This window comes from Labrus mixtus, chromosome 11, assembly GCF_963584025.1.
Source record: "Labrus mixtus chromosome 11, fLabMix1.1, whole genome shotgun sequence".
Lineage (NCBI taxonomy): Eukaryota > Metazoa > Chordata > Actinopteri > Labriformes > Labridae > Labrus > Labrus mixtus.
In genome coordinates, this window is record NC_083622.1 from 5,585,151 (window position 1) to 5,603,412 (window position 18,262).

The 18,262-nt window shown below is 38.7% G+C and overlaps 1 protein-coding gene across 1 annotated transcript in view; it reads left to right on the plus strand.

Moving 5' to 3' along the window:
* Positions 1-970: 970 nt before the first annotated feature.
* Positions 971-18,262, plus strand: part of LOC132983430 (neurocalcin-delta A) — a 73,053-nt gene continuing 55,761 nt past the window's right edge. Inside the window, exons 1-3 of the mRNA XM_061049721.1 lie at positions 971-1,092; positions 3,916-4,020; positions 6,250-6,332. The gene's annotated coding sequence lies outside the window, so the exon portion shown is untranslated. The remainder of the gene's footprint in view (positions 1,093-3,915; positions 4,021-6,249; positions 6,333-18,262) is intronic.

The following is an 18,262-nucleotide window of genomic DNA, read 5'->3' on the forward strand; positions in this document are numbered from 1 at the left end:
TTTATTGCTTCTTTTATTAACATTATTGTATTCATCAAAGGTGCGGCATGAATATTTACTCGCCTGTCCTGCTTGATTGCTAAATTGTTCACGAAGGCACAAAATTCAAACATTGTCGAAAATTTGTAGTTCTTCTGAAAAACAAAACATTTGACCTATTCCTCGTGTGGATGATCTTCTGCTGGAGAGGATTGGGGGTCAGAAAAGCCTGTTAGCATACTGGCTTGCATACAGGAAAATGTGACCCCTGGTTGCACTATACATCCTGCGTTGTTTGTTTTTGTTTTTGGGCATTTTGCAGTGCCACAAAGTATTTTTCTGGTATATTGAATAACAAAGAAGTATTTAACATAACCTATTACGACTTACTACACAAAACACTTTTTTTAAAGGAAAGATAAAAAGTAAAGTCCATAAGGTAAGATAAGGGAAGGTTTAAATTGCCTTTGTCCTCTTAGTGCAGTTTAGAGAAACATTACTGTAGCATATATGCAATACAACATTTGCCCAAGTTCAAATAAAATGAAAACTGTAGAAGAACTTTTCATGTACCTACACTGACAAAAGACTATATGTAACATTAGATCCTCGTTTTTACCAAATTACTGCGAGGAAATCATGTAACTAACCTGTTTGACCAGTAGATGGAGCAGGAGTCCAACCAATGAAGTAGCTAAAGAGGCGAAATAAGACAGATGTCTCACTCTGTCTTTTTATGAACACCATTATTGTGTTCTTCACGAATAGTTTTTTAAGAGTACATCATTAAACTGTCACATATTGTAAACACAAAAACAGCAGCAGTCCCTTTATGTGAAAAATAGAAATGGCAGAGCTCCTCGTGAAAAGACAATAAACCCATGGATATACTAAAAAATATATATATTTTAGACAACAACCGGAAGAGACGCTGGTTTTCCTCTCGTTACGCTCATCTTGTTTATATGCGATCTTTGATGTTACTCCACAAAGTGACACTTGTTGGAGATACATGTGTTACTGTTGAGTTCTTACAGACTTACCGCCGTCACATGAAGAAGACACTTCTGGTGACATTTCCTACCTGGATATGTGTTACTACTACAGTTTGAGGTGAGCTATTTACGGCTTTTAACGCTCTATTTTTGCTTTTTGACTGTTTATTAACACGCAATACAGAGCCGTGTTATTTTTTTTTTTTTTAGCATGTAGGAGCATCTTTCTGTGTGATTCAAATGCAAGGACTACAATTTAAAAAAAACGATGCCTGCGTCTTTAAAACATGCAACAAGCTGTGATGTGCTGCAGCAGATTAGTTCTGTAAATAGTACATTGTGTGTCGCTGTGCTTGGGAGCATCCTTTTAACCATAGCATTTTAGCTTCCTGTGCTAATTTGAAAGCCTTTAAGGAAGAGCTGAACTGCTTTGTTTGGCTCCGGTTTGATGCATTAATGAATGAATGAATGTAGTCTGAGATATCACTGTCTCATTTACTTCCTGAACTTCCTGTTTTCTTATTGCTGTGTGTCCTACTTAACAATTGCTCTGAAGGTTTCCGGAGGGTGTGCAGTGGTGGGCGGTGGACTGAGCCCCTCTCAAGCACATTAAATTGTTGTTTCCTGTGCTGTTAACATGAAGTTGGTTGTATTTGTTGGCATTTCCTTTTGAAAACACAAGTAGGAACTCCCAATTGGTTTCTCAGGGGCCAACGACCCCAGTGTCTCAGAAGATGTTGTAATGTGTTGTTGCATACTGCAGAAGCAAACTGTCCTGAAGAAAACGAAACAAGTCATTATTGCCTCTTGTTAAGTCATAAAAGGCATGAAATAAAAATAATGAGATGAAGCTCCCCTTTAACTTGCTGCTGGCTTTCATGATCATCAACATGTTTTCTTTACCCATGTGTGAACTAAAGTGAAACCTATGGAAGCCCATTTCCGCCAGTTAAAAAATAAAAATGAAAATAATAAAGTCATAATAATGAGATAAAAAGTCATAATAATGAGATACAAAGTCAAAATTATGAGATAAAAAGTCAAAAATATGAGATATAAAGTCATAATAATGAGATAAAAAGTCAAAATTATGAGATAAAAAGTCAAAAATATGAGATATAGTCATAATAATGAGATAAAAAGTCAAAATTATGAGATAAAAAGTCATAATAATGAGATAAAAAGTCAAAATTATGAGATAAAAAGTCAAAATTATGAGATATAAAGTCAAAATAATGAGATAAAAAGTCAAAATTATGAGATATAAAGTCAAAATTATGAGATATAAAGTCATGAGATAAAAAGTCAAAATTATGAGATATAAAGTCAAAATTATGAGATATAAAGTCAAAATTATTAGATATAAAGTCATAATAATGAGTTGAAATTGTGAGACTTTATTATTTTCATTTTTATTTTTTTTTACTGGCGGAAATGGGCTTCCATAGAAATCTGAGTGATACACAACTATTCAAAGATTTTAGTTTAGTTTAGTTTATTTGCACATTTTTTGAAAGAAGAAGTCAAACAGAATTAAAACAAATAAAAAATAAAACACATGTGCAAGTGAGGGCTTATCTCAAAACCTCACCTTAAGAGATTAAACAAAAGTTCAAATAAAATACAGTAAAAAATAACAAAGTAAGAATATTTACTATCACAAATAAAATGACATACAAACATTGAAAACATTAAAAAATAGAGCAAAACAGGTCATACAGTATGTAGACAATATAACAAAATCAGGACAAATTTTTCTGACATCAACGCATTTCTGAGTCTCAATTTGTATCTAGAAAAAGACAAAAAAATCATCAAGTAAATAAATATGCGTGTTCCATAATTTGACTCTATCTTATTGAGTCCTCGAGATGTACGACACATTGGGAGGTAGAGGTTATTGGTTTGTCTAGTTGAGTAATAGTTCACTTGAGAATTAAAAATGATCTTATTGTTGTTGTTGTTGTTGCTGTGTTTGTGTCTGTCCTCCATTTTCCTTCACCTCTCTTAGGGCTGGGCGATATATCGAGTTTTTAAGATATATCGATATATTTTAAATCCAGATATAGGGCAGGACAATATCGTTAATATCGATATAGTTCATGTTGCATTAAAATAACGTTATACGTTCTTCTGTAAAGCTGCCAGTTCACATATTTCTCATCTCACTGTCTCTCCCTCTTCACCCTGCTCCTCTCTCTCTCTCCCTCTCTCTCTCTCTCCCTCTCTCTCTCTCTCTCTCTCTCCCTCTCCCTCTCTCTCTGTCTCTCTCTCTCTCTCTCTCTCTCTCTCTGTCTCTCTCTCTCTCTCTCTCTCTCTCTCTCTCTCTCTCTCTCTCACACACACACACAACTGTGTTTATTTTGTTATGCAGGTTATGCAATTAATTAATTTCACAAACAGGTAGTTTGTTTTCATGTACATGTTGAACTTGTGCAACTGACTGTTAATGAAAGACATATCGATATATATCGAGTATCGTGTAAATTTCCCCATTGTGGGATAAATAAAGGATTATCTTATCTTATCGCCATTCAGCGAAAAAATATCAAGATATGAGTTTTGGCCCATATCGCCCAGCCCTAATCTCTCCATCCCAACACAGTTCCAGCAGGCGGCTGTTCAACATGAGTCTGCTTCTGCTCCAGGCTTCTGCCTCCTAAAGGAAGTTTTCCCTTGCCACTCTAACTCTGCTAAATGTTCCTCAGCGCTGTGCTCATGATGGATTAATGTCGGGTCTTCGTAATGTAATATAAAAAATAGTAAGGTCTTCTACCTGCTGTTTTGTAAAGTGTCTTGAGATAACATTTGTTATGAATTGTCGCTTTGCAAATAAACATTGATAGATTGGTTAATCAAAAGAAAGCAGTGGTAGCAGCACCTCTCCCTCTCTCTGAATGTGCTAAGTAGATTTTCTTTTTTTCTCACCTTGTCTTTTCAGCTTATTACATGTACGGGGATCCAGATGAGCTGACATCTGGGACAAGTCACACATCACCAGGCAGCGTGGTACCACTGACAGCTGTAGTCAGCAGCATCAGGTTGAGTAAGTAGGAGTCTCACTGCCAATGCTTGGGCTTAATAGTAAATTAAGTCAACTGTTTTCATTCTGATTTTGATGGAGAAATAAATCTTCTGGTGCAGTCAAGATGATGTCAAACTGAGTTGCCAGTGCATGATTTGTTTGTTTTTTAAGTAATGAAACTTATGAGAGTTGACTTTCGCATCGGTAGTTTGTTCGACTAATTGAGATGTACATTAGAGACTCCCCCACACTCACCTCCTTCAAGAAATCCCTCAAAACTCACCTCTTCAATACTGCCTACAACCACTAACTCCCCCCCCCCCCCCCCCCATATTACTTCATCATTGTACTGTCCTCGTCATTTTTTGTTTTGTTTTATTGTTTTATGTTTTTGTCAAAGCGTCTTTGAGTTTTTAGAAAAGCGCTATATAAAACCAATATATTATTATCATTATTATTCTGAGTATTAATACATGCAATGCCATCATTTTACATTTCATTGGCTATGTTGAATAAAAATGAGGCTTTTGCAAAATATACAATTTTTTTATTGGGAAAAATAACAGATGACCAATGTAGTGTTTGAAACAGTAACCGTTTGAACAGGAATGTTAATTGACCATTCCTTAGTTATGCAGCAGTTTCGCACTGATATTAAGATGCAAGGACATAGAAAAAGTCTATTTTTTCTTGAGCGAACAACATAAACTTAATTTGATTTTGTCAACCAGTTCACCGCGGTTTGCACCACTGACTGCTAAGCTGTGATTTATGTGCTGCCGTCATTTGCTGAAAAGAATTTCAAACTGTGGAGTTGATGCATGCTCTGCTGGATAAACTAGCTGAAGACATCCTTTATGCTTCCTGCATTATATGTTATCAAGAAAAATAAATAATGTCAGTACACATTGGTAACCGTCAGTATGATAACAATATAACTGTTATAGGACCAATAATATTAAACTTTCATTTTTTTGGGTCTGGTCCTAATTTCAATACCTGAGTTAAAACTCTTTATTACACACAGATGCTGTTCCTCCCATACAGGGTGAAGGTATTTCTTCTATAATGTTGTTTTAATAAGTCACGGGTGTGATCTGCTCTTGTATTGCATAATTGTTTTATTATTTTCATATTTCTTTGTATATGTCACTAACTTCAGGAAGAATGACGTAGGTAGTGAGCAAGTGTCGAATGAATGAAGTCTAAAGTCAGAGCAGACGCTTCTGTTGGGTCTGCTGGTCAATAACACTGGACCCATTTAGGGCCACTCATAGCTGGACCTCAGCCAATGATATACAACCCACCTCTGACCTACTCATTAACTCAACATGCACACACGTGAAACTGTAAACAGAAACTCGCGCACACATGTCCCAGGACGAACTTGGCATGGGAAGAAAATCACATTGTGATTATTTTGACTTGCATTGCAGGAATTGCACGATCCAGGAATAGTGGGAACATTTTTTGCATCACTCTCTAAACATTCACAGAAAAACACAACATAACAATCATGGTGACATGACTTTTTTTTTTTATCTCTGCGATTTGCCCCATTTGCAATTTCAGTTATTTCAATCAATCTTGTAGCCCTGACATGTTTGTACAAATGTTTATTGGTACACAGTCATATACATTAGAGTGTATATCTTCAGAGAGAGCGGAATCATTGATTAGAGCCTGGCCAATAAATCCTCCAGCCAATAACATCTGCAGATATTAGCATATCAAGTGACTATCTGCATCGGCTAATTTGATTGCCTCTATTACTAGATTTAGTCCCCAGTAAAGTAGCATCTCATTTGAGTATAGTTGAACTAAACTAGCAGTTCTCTTTCTGGCCGTCACCAGCAGAGTGTGCTACACAGATTACAACAAGCATTATCCCCCTCCAGAGTGTCAAGAGGTGATGCATGTACGGGGCGCAGTCACTTTCCAGTCGAGTGACCATCTACCTCATTAAATATCTTTTCCACAAGTGTTATCACTGCATTTGAGGGAGTAACACAATCAATGTGTATATCTATATTTATCTATCTCTACAGGTCTAATAAAGATGTCGGCCGATATATCAGTATCTGATTTTTTTCTCTCCATAATATCGATATCGGCCCCAAAAATCCCATATCAGTCGACCCTATAATATATTGTTTTACTCAATTTTATGCAACTTGTGTGAGATCAAATCTAGATTTAATTTTTTTTTTTAAAGTGTGTGTCTCTCTCTGCTGTTTCATTTTTTGTCAGATAAAGTCGTTGGTCAAAGGAAGGACAAACCAAATAAGGATTGACCGAGCAGTCTGAGATCACCTGACTGAGCTATTCAAAAGGTTAGTAAAATAAAGCAGAAACTTTATGTGTTGCCTGTATGTCTTATATAAATAAGATAAGAGCTGAGACACTGTAAATGATTGATGTCACCTCTGTGAATGTACCCTGACTGGGATAACAGTAAAAACGTGTTTTATTCCTTTTGTCTGCACACACTGATCACGATGCATTTGTTAGCTAAAGCTGTGGTTAGAAAATGCACTTCAGGTCATTTCACTGCACGTGTGTGATGTCTGTTTATGTTGGCCATAAACATATGAGGGGCAGTGTCTCTCCATGCTGTGATAAGTTGCAGCTCCCTGCAACATGAAACACAAAAAGCAGTTTAGACCAGTGGTCCACAACAGTTCGGCCCGGGGGCCCAAAGGCGGGTCGCGGAGCGGTTTTCAGTGGGTCCTGATTGTGTGCCTGAAAAAATGTCTAAGAAGTGCTTTTTAAACATGTTTCTTTTGTTCTGTTTCTTTGTTTTATCTCGTGTTTTTGTGCCTCTCTGAGGTCCAAACTGCACATTTTGAAATATCAGAAAATAGGGTTTGGAGTTTTCATGAATGAGTTGGTGGTGGGTCCTCCAGAGGCTTGACCACTTGAGGATCACTGGTTAGACAATAGAAAGCAAAGAGTGGTATTAAAGCTTTTATCTTCACTTGTTGATATTTAAGGGAGGGGACTGTTTGTTCAGCAATATTACCGCAACACTAATTTACGACCCGATACCAATATAAGATCGGACCGGTCCCATCTCTATTCATGACTATGCTTTCACATCATTTTGCTCCTCATGCAGTCAGATTAAATTTAAGCTGCTTTTTGATTTATTTTGGATTCAGGATATCACTTAAACCTGAATAGCAGTGGATAGCTGAAGAAACTCTGACTCATAGCTAATATTTCTTCATTTATCACACTGTATTGTTATTGCAATATATACAATGTAATCGCACATTACTTGCTTTATAAACAGGTTTTCAAAGATTTGAGAATTTCACTTCTTTGTCACTGACCCTCTATCTCATCAAACAGGCAGGCACAGCGCGCATAGCTGTGATGAGTCACAGGTCAAATAATAGCATCTGACCAATTACAGGGCCAGGTGTCAGCACTCAGTCATCCATGGACTACAGGCTCAGTCTGACAGACAACACATGACGGATGATTTTAATTCCACTTCATTGTGCTGTGGAATATGTTGTACTATATTTAATACAAGACACTGCAGCTACAATGTAATGATATTTAAATAGATTTTTACAACGTTTAAAGGGCAATCACACAATTGTATTTACCGATGCCTCACTACAGTGTATGTTTATGAGGAATGAGAAATGAGCAAATTAAAGACAGAGCTTTAGATGAACACTTCATCTTTACTTGAGATTTGTTTAGAACTGTAAAATTAGTCTTATACACATAAAACATATTTGTTATAACTTTGACCCAATGTGTTTTAAATCCTCGAGCTCAGTGACAAACTGTACAGTCAGAGAAAATCCAACCTGATCCACGTCACATGTGTGATTTCCTGTCCTGCTGCCACTGACTCAGACCATATGTCAACTCTGCATTTCTACAACCTAAAATGGACTAAAGAGTGAGCTCCATCTATCCACCCCTTATCTGTGCTGCTTGTCCTGGTCTGGGTCACGGGGGGTGGGTGGGGGGGGGGCTGGAGCCATTCAGCTGTCATTGGGCTAAAGGGACATACAGAGACAAACAACGAGTCATATTGAGAGGGCAACTCTAACAAATAGAATTGGTAGCTCTTTATAAATACCACACTAACTGTTTATTCCGCCTGTAATAAGGAATTGACTAAACAGTGTAGTCGTAAAAATCTACATTTCAGAGGAAGAGAAACCTTAAGCACCTAATTAGCTTTTTAAAATGTGTATCTAAATGTACTTTTGACTTTCAGAAATGGTGTTTAAAACAACAAACCCAAGACAAGAGATGTTTGCATTTGATTTGGCGCTAAGGTTGCATCCCTAGATTTACATAACGTAGCTCAGGGACAGTGCAGAATAACAATAATGGCCAAACACAAAACACTACAAGTGTCACTCTTACTGTAGTTTGAGACTGTCACAGTAATTGTACTTACAGGTTACTTTTAAAACTTAGGTTCACTGCTCACTGATTGTCTGTGTAACAGGAGACAGAAGATGTTTTTAATTAAACTTCCCTCTGAAGCCACCCGTTGTTTTCACTCGTTCAAGCCGTCACCATGAGTTTGATTGGAACGATGAGGCAACATTTGTTTTTGAGACTTTCTGAATTCTCACTTGTGTCAGGCGTAGCAGAAGAGCGATAGAATAACCGCATTAGCTCTGTCTTCTCAGAATGGACAGGATGCTGTAAACTTGTCTTTCTAACATTCGGAGTTTCAGTCAGTCTTCTTCCTCGCAGCACATCATGGAAATGTAGTTTTTATATATTTCCTTTATGTTTATGTGGAGTACCCTGGTGGCTTTGTGGTCTAAGATCACTAACTATGATACTGTGATGTTGTGGATTCAGACCCCTCCCCCCCCCCCCCAAAAGTACTCTCTGATCTCAGTTTGTGATATATTGTCGCCATAAGGAGTTCATGCCAAGTGATAAAATTCATAAAATATGCATGTTATGTGACTTTTTCCACATTCTTTGAGAGGGGACTCGTAACAAGCTGCAGTATAGCTGTGTCCCTGGTTTTAATGAGGAATGCCAACAATTTTAACTATCCTCCCTGGGAAACTAAAGACATGGAAAAATAAGGAGGCAGCGTTTGAAAGGAGCTTTCCAGAGAGCCAGGAGTGTATGCTGTGATATTATTATATTTGTCAGAATGCGACAAACAACCTACTTGCTGTTGTCTTTAATGTCTTTTTTAAACCTTTATTTTAGAGCCAGGTTAGTCTCACCGAGCTCAGAGAACTCATATTAAATATAGTCATTTAAAAGTAAAGAAACGTATCAATATCACAACAAAAACACTTCTTTAAATGTTTTTCTTAAAGGGGGCTGAGGGAAGAAATAATAGAAGTAAGAGAAAGTAATGATCATTATAATAATAATTAGGTAGGAGCCACAGGTCGGATTCGAACCCGGGCCGCTTGGAGGCCTATAGCCTCAGTACATGAGGTGTGTGCACCAACCTCTGCACCACCAGCGCCTTGGAATTATTTTTTTTTTAAGATGAGATAAAAGTATAATGAAAACTTTGATTATAAAAAAAGCTAAAACTGTCTATCTAGCATGACTTCTCTCAAATAACTTTTTTTTTTTTTTTTTTTTAAAGAGCACCAACTGCTAGTGTCCAACAATCTGGGGAATGACTTCAAGGCCAAATTCTTCCCACATTACACAGTCCAAAAAGGATTTTGTGTAATCAGTGCTTCGTATGGCTGTGTTTGAATCAGCCAAAGTTTGAGTTAAACTGAGCAGCAGCCTGAAGCAGATAAGCTCTCCAGTTTGTTGGTCAGTCATTACAAACACATGATGCAGTTTTTTTTTTAACAATACCACATCATAACTTATCCCATGAGAATCAACATGAGAAGATTAGCCATTTATACAGAAAAGTCAAATGAAGGAACACGGCCATAAGTATTAGGAAGAAAAAGGCTTCCACAGGCTGCTGGCCTTTGTTTAAGCTACAAGTGGGATGAACAACACAGAAGAGAATAACAATTAACAATAAATCACTGAAAGTGACGGCTGATCTGCAAAGTGTCCAACGGGATATTCTTTACTTTTGACTTGTGGAAAATTCTTTTCATGTAACACTTGCCATTAGGGGTGTAACGGTACACAAAAAATTCAGTTCGGTACGGTTCCAAGTTTTGAAGCTTCGGTTCGGTACATTTTCGGTACAGTAAAAGGGACCTGACCCTTTTACACATTGGGCTAAGTGCAGCATCGACAGCTCAGACTTCTACACCTGCTCAGGTTACTTTTTAATAACATTTTAAATTAAACGTTGTAAAAAAAATAAACTTATGCTGCATCCGTCAACCAAAAGAGTCTCCAATAAATAAAATATATGAAGTATTTTAGAATGAAATGAAGTAATTAATATAGCCTATATGTAAAAATATTTATTTTTAATTTCACTGACACCTTTTAGTTTATTAAGCCAACAGTTTTTTGAATGCCCTTTGAGCACATAATAAACATAATCACATCTGGGACAGAAGAGTTTCATCACAGAACTATTAATATTTCCCTCTGTCGATATAAGAACTTCAATGGCATTTGTTATGGCTTTGGCCCGTTTAGAATTACTAGCAAAAGGCTGTCTGTTGGGGAGGGAGGGTGTTCATTCTATCATGCTGCAGGTTATTTTTGCGCAGGCCCTGTACCGAAACGGTCCGGTCCGAGTACCTTTACACCCCTACTTGCCATTGATTCTTAAGAGTCCCTCTGCACCTTTAAGAAAAAGCTAAAGACCCAGCTCTTTCATGAATACTTACTAACTTAATGATGATGGTCTCCATATTATTGATGATGATGATGATGGTTGTGACGATTGTTTTTGTTTGATAATGACGACTTATAAGATGGTTTCTATACTGATTAGAGCTCTCAAGAACTGTCGTCAATGTTGTGCTTTGTGGTCACTTCCTGTCAGCACCTGTGTGTCCAATCAGACTCAAAGCTGATCGTTTACTCTTACTCACATTGTTCCCTTTTTTCTAGATCCTTGCTTGTGTTGTTCTTACTCTCTGATGTACGTCGCTTTGGATAAAAGCGTCTGCTAAGTGAATTGTAGAATTGTACCACTTTAATCTACAATAATTTATTGCAAATATTGAATTTACTTGAAATATCCTTCTCTATTGTGAACTCACACATAAGCATGAGAGAAGACTGTGTCAAACATGTTGAGAGTTGTGTGGCAAACGTAACTCTCAGCATCGCCCAGTAGCTCACAGTGGATCCATTTATGACCCACGTTGATCCTCAGCAGCTGTCTCATCTCCCTGTAAACTCTCTTTGTCTGTATGACTCGCCCATAACTCTGAATGTGGCTTCAGACATGAACAGCACAGCGCAGTGTGGGCGTCACATCAAAAGATGAGTATTAACCCACAAATATACTGAAATACTAAAATGATGGATGCTTTTGTTGTTTGTGTCTAGTCTACCCTGGGTTAGATACTCGTACTGTAATAAAGGCTAGCCCCAACTACCTGTGCATAAAAGGGATGAAGCAACCTACCTCTATAGAATTCACAGTGGGAGTTTTCCTATAATAATGTCCATTATCTACAATCTGAAACTCCTGCAAGTTTAATGAATATCCAGACAACTGGGGCGCTGGTGGCGCAGTGGTTAGTACGCGGGGGTGACTGTGGCTCAGTCGGTAGAGTCGTCGTCTCTCAACCGGTCGAGGGTTCGATCCCCAGCTCCTGCAGCAACATGTCCGATGTGTCCTTGGGCAAGACACTTGGGATTAGTTACTTCTGATGGATGATACTACATAGCAACCTCTGCCATCAGGGTGTGAATGGGTAGGTGTGACATTCGGTGTAAAAGCTCTTTGAGTTGTCAGAAGACTAGAGAAGCGCTATACAAGCTCAAGTCCATTTACCATGTACGGAAGCGGTAGTCTTCCAAGCAGGCGGCCCACGTTCAAATCCGACCTGTGGCTCCTTTCCCCCACGTCATTCCCTACTCTCTCGATGAAGTCCAACTTTATCCACTGTCCTATCTCCCCAATAAGGCACAAAATACCCAAAACACATCTTAATAAAAAAAGAATATCTGTATAACAAAAGATGAGTGAAGAAACAAACTACTGTAAAACTTCAATTAATAGCCGGGCTTTTATTTTCTTCAGTGTATGAAATGACACTGCCTTACTTTGGGACAGGTCTTTGATTATTTACAAACTAACATCAATGACGGGAAAGACTATAAAAGTTTAAATTTACACCAGAAACTGTGCACAAAGTTAGGGTGTCGATAAACACATTAATATCAGAACCAGAGAGAGAGACAGGGACTCAAAAGCAGACTCACACGTGGCCGAGTTCAGGAAAAGGCAGAGTTTAATTACAGTCCAGGTCGGTGCACAGGAAGGCAAATCTTCAAGGCAAACAAATCCAAAGGGAGCAGGCAAAAGGCAGGCACGGTCAAAATCACCAAGTCTACTAGGAAAACCGCTGGAACAAGGTGACACACAGGAACACACTACGAACTGGCAACATGAGGGAGGAAACACAGGGGTATATACACACACACAATCAGGGGATAACGAGACACAGGTGAGCACAATCAGGGCAGGAAAACATGAGGAGCAGGATCTGAAAGACAGAGACAAGGGTAAGTACAAAATAAAACAGGAACAGACAATAATCCTAAATAAATGAGTAAAAACAAAACATGGCACTAGGTAACTTTACAGATCTTGTCAAATAAGTTACAAATCAAGAATTTGATCTTGCTTTTTGAGATGGTATGCCAACCTGTTGCACAGCTGCATACTAGCATCATTTTATGTCTTTCTTGGACACATGTTAAAGATCATCTCTATTTTTAATCGGCTAACTAATCAACACTAAACGCACAGGGGCCTCTAATTGAGACCTGCTTTTATTTGTCAAAAAGGAAGGTTTCTATCACACATTTTTATGGCAGTTTAATTTGTATAAAGTAGAGATATTATAACTGGTAACACTAAAGCATGCACGTCATTTAGAAAAAAGTGTCTCGGCGGTGCATTTAAGTCGACACAAAAACAAACATATTCAAGAAGTAATGAGGAACAGTTTCATGGTAAAAGTTTTTCCAGGTAAAAGTGTCTCCAGCACTCGTTTGTGGGCTGCCAGCCGAGCTGTCTTTGTATTTTTGGATGACTTAAATTCATAGTCTGGTTAAAGAGATTACTCTATAATATATTTTTAATTTTCGATGGAAATTGTATAAAGTTTCTTCACTGTTACTACTTTTTTTTAATCTCCTGACCCTTACGTTAGCCATCCAAAAGGCTGAATGAGAAGAAGCAAAGAAAAGACTCAAACTGAGACTTTTTTTTTTATCAAAGGTGCTAATATTTGTATTTACCTTTAACCTTTAACCACACATTCCATTACCTCAGCAGCTAAACCGTGACACCAGATCTCCAAGTCCAGACAGACTGTTGGCATCAATAGCTGCAGACTGTGTTGAGCGAGAGCAGAGAGGAGTTGCTAAGCTTCACTGACAGGCTTTAGTTTCACACCCTGGCTGGCCATGAGTCCATGTGCATGCCCAGAATTAGCACAGGGCTTTCCCACTATGTTAGAATACTGTGTTGGCTGGAGCGCCTGTCTCTGTCAGACAAGTGTGAAGTCCTGGGTATACAATTGACTTCGAGGGATTTTTTTTAAAGACCTGGAATGCCTGTTACTCTGAGTATACAGGACAGAACTCCAAGGTGTTGTTGAAGTCATTGTCATGGATTAATGCAAACACTGTGTGTAGGATGCATTAGTAATCCTGATAATGATGAGACTATGGGTATAAAAATAAGTTTTCATAAAAACTCCTAAACATTTTCCTTATGGAAAGGTACACATAGAGAATCATCTTTTATATAAAAATTGTTTTGCATTTGTGAAATCCAACAAATATGCATTAAGAATAATAAGCATTTATTAGATAGGACAGCTGAAGAGAGTCAGGGTATGTGGAGAAGAGAAAGCAGGAACAACATGCACCAAATGGTCGAAGGCCGGGAGTCAAACCAGCAACCATTTCATTAGCTGTTTTCACACGTGCACTCCTGAAAATTAGGAAAACATTTCAGCAGGACTGCTTAGGATTTTCTCCTAACCTGGCTGTTCACTTATGCTCCTCACAGCTAGAGACTAGACTCCCTGTCAGAAGGGAGGCGGGCGACGTAAAGAAGACAATGTGGAAGTAGCGGATGAAGCAGCATAGTCCACTATGCTAGAATGAGAATATTTACCTTTGTGTCAATGCAACGTGTAGGTCAACAGGTTTCACACTAACAGCAAAAGAGCGGAGAACAACATTCTGACAAACAGAAAACGTAATGCAGCGGTCTGATTACGTGCACGGAGTTTGAACCGGTGGCGTGCAGACAGTCTAGGCACTGACTCCACTCACAGGACGTAAACGTCACCACCCTCTCCTACTGGCTCGAGGTGAATTTCCTGCTGCGTTATCACATCAGTTCACTCTGACTTTCTGCGGAAAAAAAATACTAGGAGGCCGTCAGGAGAAACTCCAGGTGAAGTCCGAGTGAAAAATGTGGCTGTTTGCGTTCACACGTACAGCTCAATATTTCAGGAGAGTTCTGAAAGTGTGAATTGTGAGTTTTGCGTCTGTACATGGGGTTTTACTAAAACAGTATTCTTTTTTTTATCTATTGAAATCACCTGTTTTTACACATGATAAAACATACTGTGATGGAAAAAATGTTGCAGAGGAAGTCCAAGATGGCAGACAAAGCGACAGAGTCCGACACTATAATGACAGTTTTTGCTTGTAATTGGACATAATCAGTATCAACAAATGATGCAGCTTCATTTTGTGCAAACGTTTCCACCAGACACATGATATAAAAGTCATCAACACCTGCCGCTCGCCTGGTAGAATTTTCCTAAAAATGATTAATTAAATTAAGTATTATCTGCTCAGTCATGGATCGTCTCACCTCGACTTAATGTGGAAATTTTACGAGGGAGCTGGTAGGAAAAAGTCCAGGTAAAGTCTGGAGGAAAAATCTGTTTATTTACCTTACAAAAACAAAATGCTAAAAGGTGGTAAGGAGCTGAGGATGATAGTATTGTTAGTTTGAGGTCGTGTGCATGTGTGAGAAAAGTTTGACACGTGCACAGTGACATTGAAAAGTCAGGTTTAGGGCGCACTTACACGGGCCAATCTGTACTGTGCCTAAGCACGCCTCAACCCTAAAGTCCAGTTAGTTTGACTAGTGTTAGTGCTCCAGTCCATGCTCTAACACGGTACACTCCATGCATGAGCGCAAGCACGGGTACACATCGTGGACAGCCTTTCGTTATCGAGAAATCCCGGAGTGTGGTGGCTGCATCTGACTAAAAAGTCAAAATAAGTGTGTGAAGTAGCTGTCATGTTCTCTGTTCTGTTCTCCGATGTGCAGATACGGACTCTTCTGTCTTGTAAACTGAGCATGCTTCGTGATAACATAAAGCCATGCATGTGACGTATCACGACCTGCTCAACCTTTGAGCAGTGTGAGTGCAGGCCAGCGGGGGAAATGGGAGGGGCGGGACAATTGAGCTTAAGCACGGTACTGGACAATTGGGCTTAGTGTGAGTGCGCCCATAATCTTCTTTTAATCTAAATTTTATGACATGAATATCTCATTCAGTGACCTTTACCCTTACATTGTCCTGCTGACTCAAGGTTGATTAAAAGCAGTAGATGAAATTCAGAGACATTTTAAACCCACAACAAGGTGATTATGACATATTGAATAAAAGAAACTTCAATATTATCACTTGCATGGACGTGTCTCATATGGACAGTAATAACATCTAAGTATGAAGCACTTCTATAAGCTGCCAGTATTTGTAAAATACCGTTACCTCTGGAAAATATGTTGAGTTCATTCAGATGAATTAATCCAAGTAAATGCAAACAATTGCACAAACAAACAGACATGCATGCATTTGACCCACATTGTCTTTTATGTAATGTTCTAGTTTGCCACCCAGTGTGCAGTAGAGGAGAGGTAGGATGAAAGCTTCCAGGAGCGACAGTTATATGAGAGCGGAACGGTTATGAGTGGGCTGGAAACCGTGACAGCCGGTCTCCTGCAAGAAGGGGAGTGCGGGAGAAAAGACTGAATAAGAAGTGGGGTTGTTACATGTGGGAGTATACCACCGCAAATATGGTAGGAAGAAAACACGTTGATGCGGCGGCCCAGTTTTTCTGAGCAGATGAGCGAATGAGCAAGCAAGCGTGTCTCGTCCAGACACCCACACACTGCCCGGGCTGTTGTCCAAGGAGATTAGCAATATATTGTTACGTCTTTCTCTGTTTGTCTTTCTTCTCCCTGTGTGTGTGTGTGTGTGTGTGTGTGTGTGTGTAACCATCAGGTCAGAGAGAGATTGCCATTTTTATGATGAACATGAATGGGACAGATGTTGAACTTTAGTCTTCTTGTAATATTTCACTCACCATATTTACATCTAGAATGGGTCATACGCTCACATTAAAATATGTGTCATCCACCTGCAGGAATCCCGTCCTCTGTGTACATAGAAGAGTTGATACAGTACTGGGATTTAAAGGTCACACATTGTGCAAAATACACTTAACCATGTTATTCTAACACTAATATGTGTCCCTAGTCCGTCTACAAACCCCCCCCTCCACTTATGAGAAAAGTCCATCCTCTCCGTCTTTTGCCTGCTCCACTTTTCAGAAAATGTGTGCTCAAACAGGTTGTTTGTAGACTTTCCCTTTATGACATCACAAAGGGCAGTAACCCCTCCCCCAGGTGAGTGACACTCCAACAGCTAGGTGTTTTTGCCTTCTCATCGTAAACCACTGGGCCTTGAGCGAGAAAGCCCTATCCTCCCCCCCTCCCCTCCTCCCCTCGGTGTAGTCGAACACAGCTCACTTGTATTTAAAGCTACAGACACAGAAACAGCGTGTTCAGAGCAGGGCTGAAATAGAGGGGTTTATAGGCATTAAACAATACAGGAGACTGGTTTGAAATTGTTGAAGAGGAGGATTAAATGTGACCTTTAAACTTTGCAATTACACAATACTAATAAGAAAAAAACACTAATGATACCTGTTCCGATACCACAGCAACAAAAATAGAAGTCCTAAGCACCCGAGATTGACTAGTTTATTGTTTTTTGTTTATTTGTTCTCCTGCACCTGCACTCTAAATTGAACAAACGCAAAACCTTGCCAATGCATTTGTGCAATTGAGACAGTGTCCTCTCTCTTTCTTTAGTGGTAGATTTGGGTTTAAAAATACAACTGTGGTTTATCTCAAGTTTAGGTATTTTGGGATTTTATCATTCAAGACAACTTTATTGTCCTATAGTTAGGATCTCTGAACTGCACCAAAAGATAAGCCTGATCAGAGCCTGTGCTGATGGCATGGCACCAGTGGTTTAGCAGACTAGAATAACATCTTTGAATTGTTTTTGTTTTTTTAGATAAAGTACAGAGGGAGACTAGAGACACTTTAACAATGCTAAGTAGAAGAAGAAGCTTTGATGAAATATGTTAAAGCCCATGAATTACATCATTTTCTTTTAATCATCTGTCAGTAATCAGAGGTGTTTGGTCATTTGAAAGGATCTTTAATACCATGAATAAAACAGAAATGAAGCCTAGGACCTGGCTGCTAATGAAATGTTAATCCCTTGAATTACACAGTCTTCCTGCTCATTGACACTGCCACTGGTGTTTGATGTTTCACATGAATGCACACAAATGGAGATGTTTTTTTGATCCCTGATCATTCTCTCTAGGTTGAATAATATGCTGTTTTTTTGTACCTGATTCTGGCTGCTTTTTTTTCCCTACCTACCATCTGCATAGAACACGTTGCCATGGCTTCAATGAAAAGCCTCAGGTCTCTCTGTTGTCACATTTTGTACAAAGACAACCTGAGCTCTCCAACCTCTCAGCTTTTCTGTCTCTCAGTTTGGTTATTTCCACTGTATTTCTCCTAACCGGTGACTAACACGATGCGTCTCCACAGGAGAGCTTACAACTTCCTCAGAAACCTTGATGAGCAAAATAACTTCATCTTAATTTAAATAAATGAAAGAAATGTAAAAGCTTCATTGATGCGTTTGTTTTAAAGTAATTTAAAAAATGAAATGATGGGTGTATTTCAGATATAATCATAACTACATTGTCCTGACATGACATTGGTTAAGTCTCTTTGTAAAACATGTCTGCTTGCTTTTGGCCTGCTTAAATGACTACA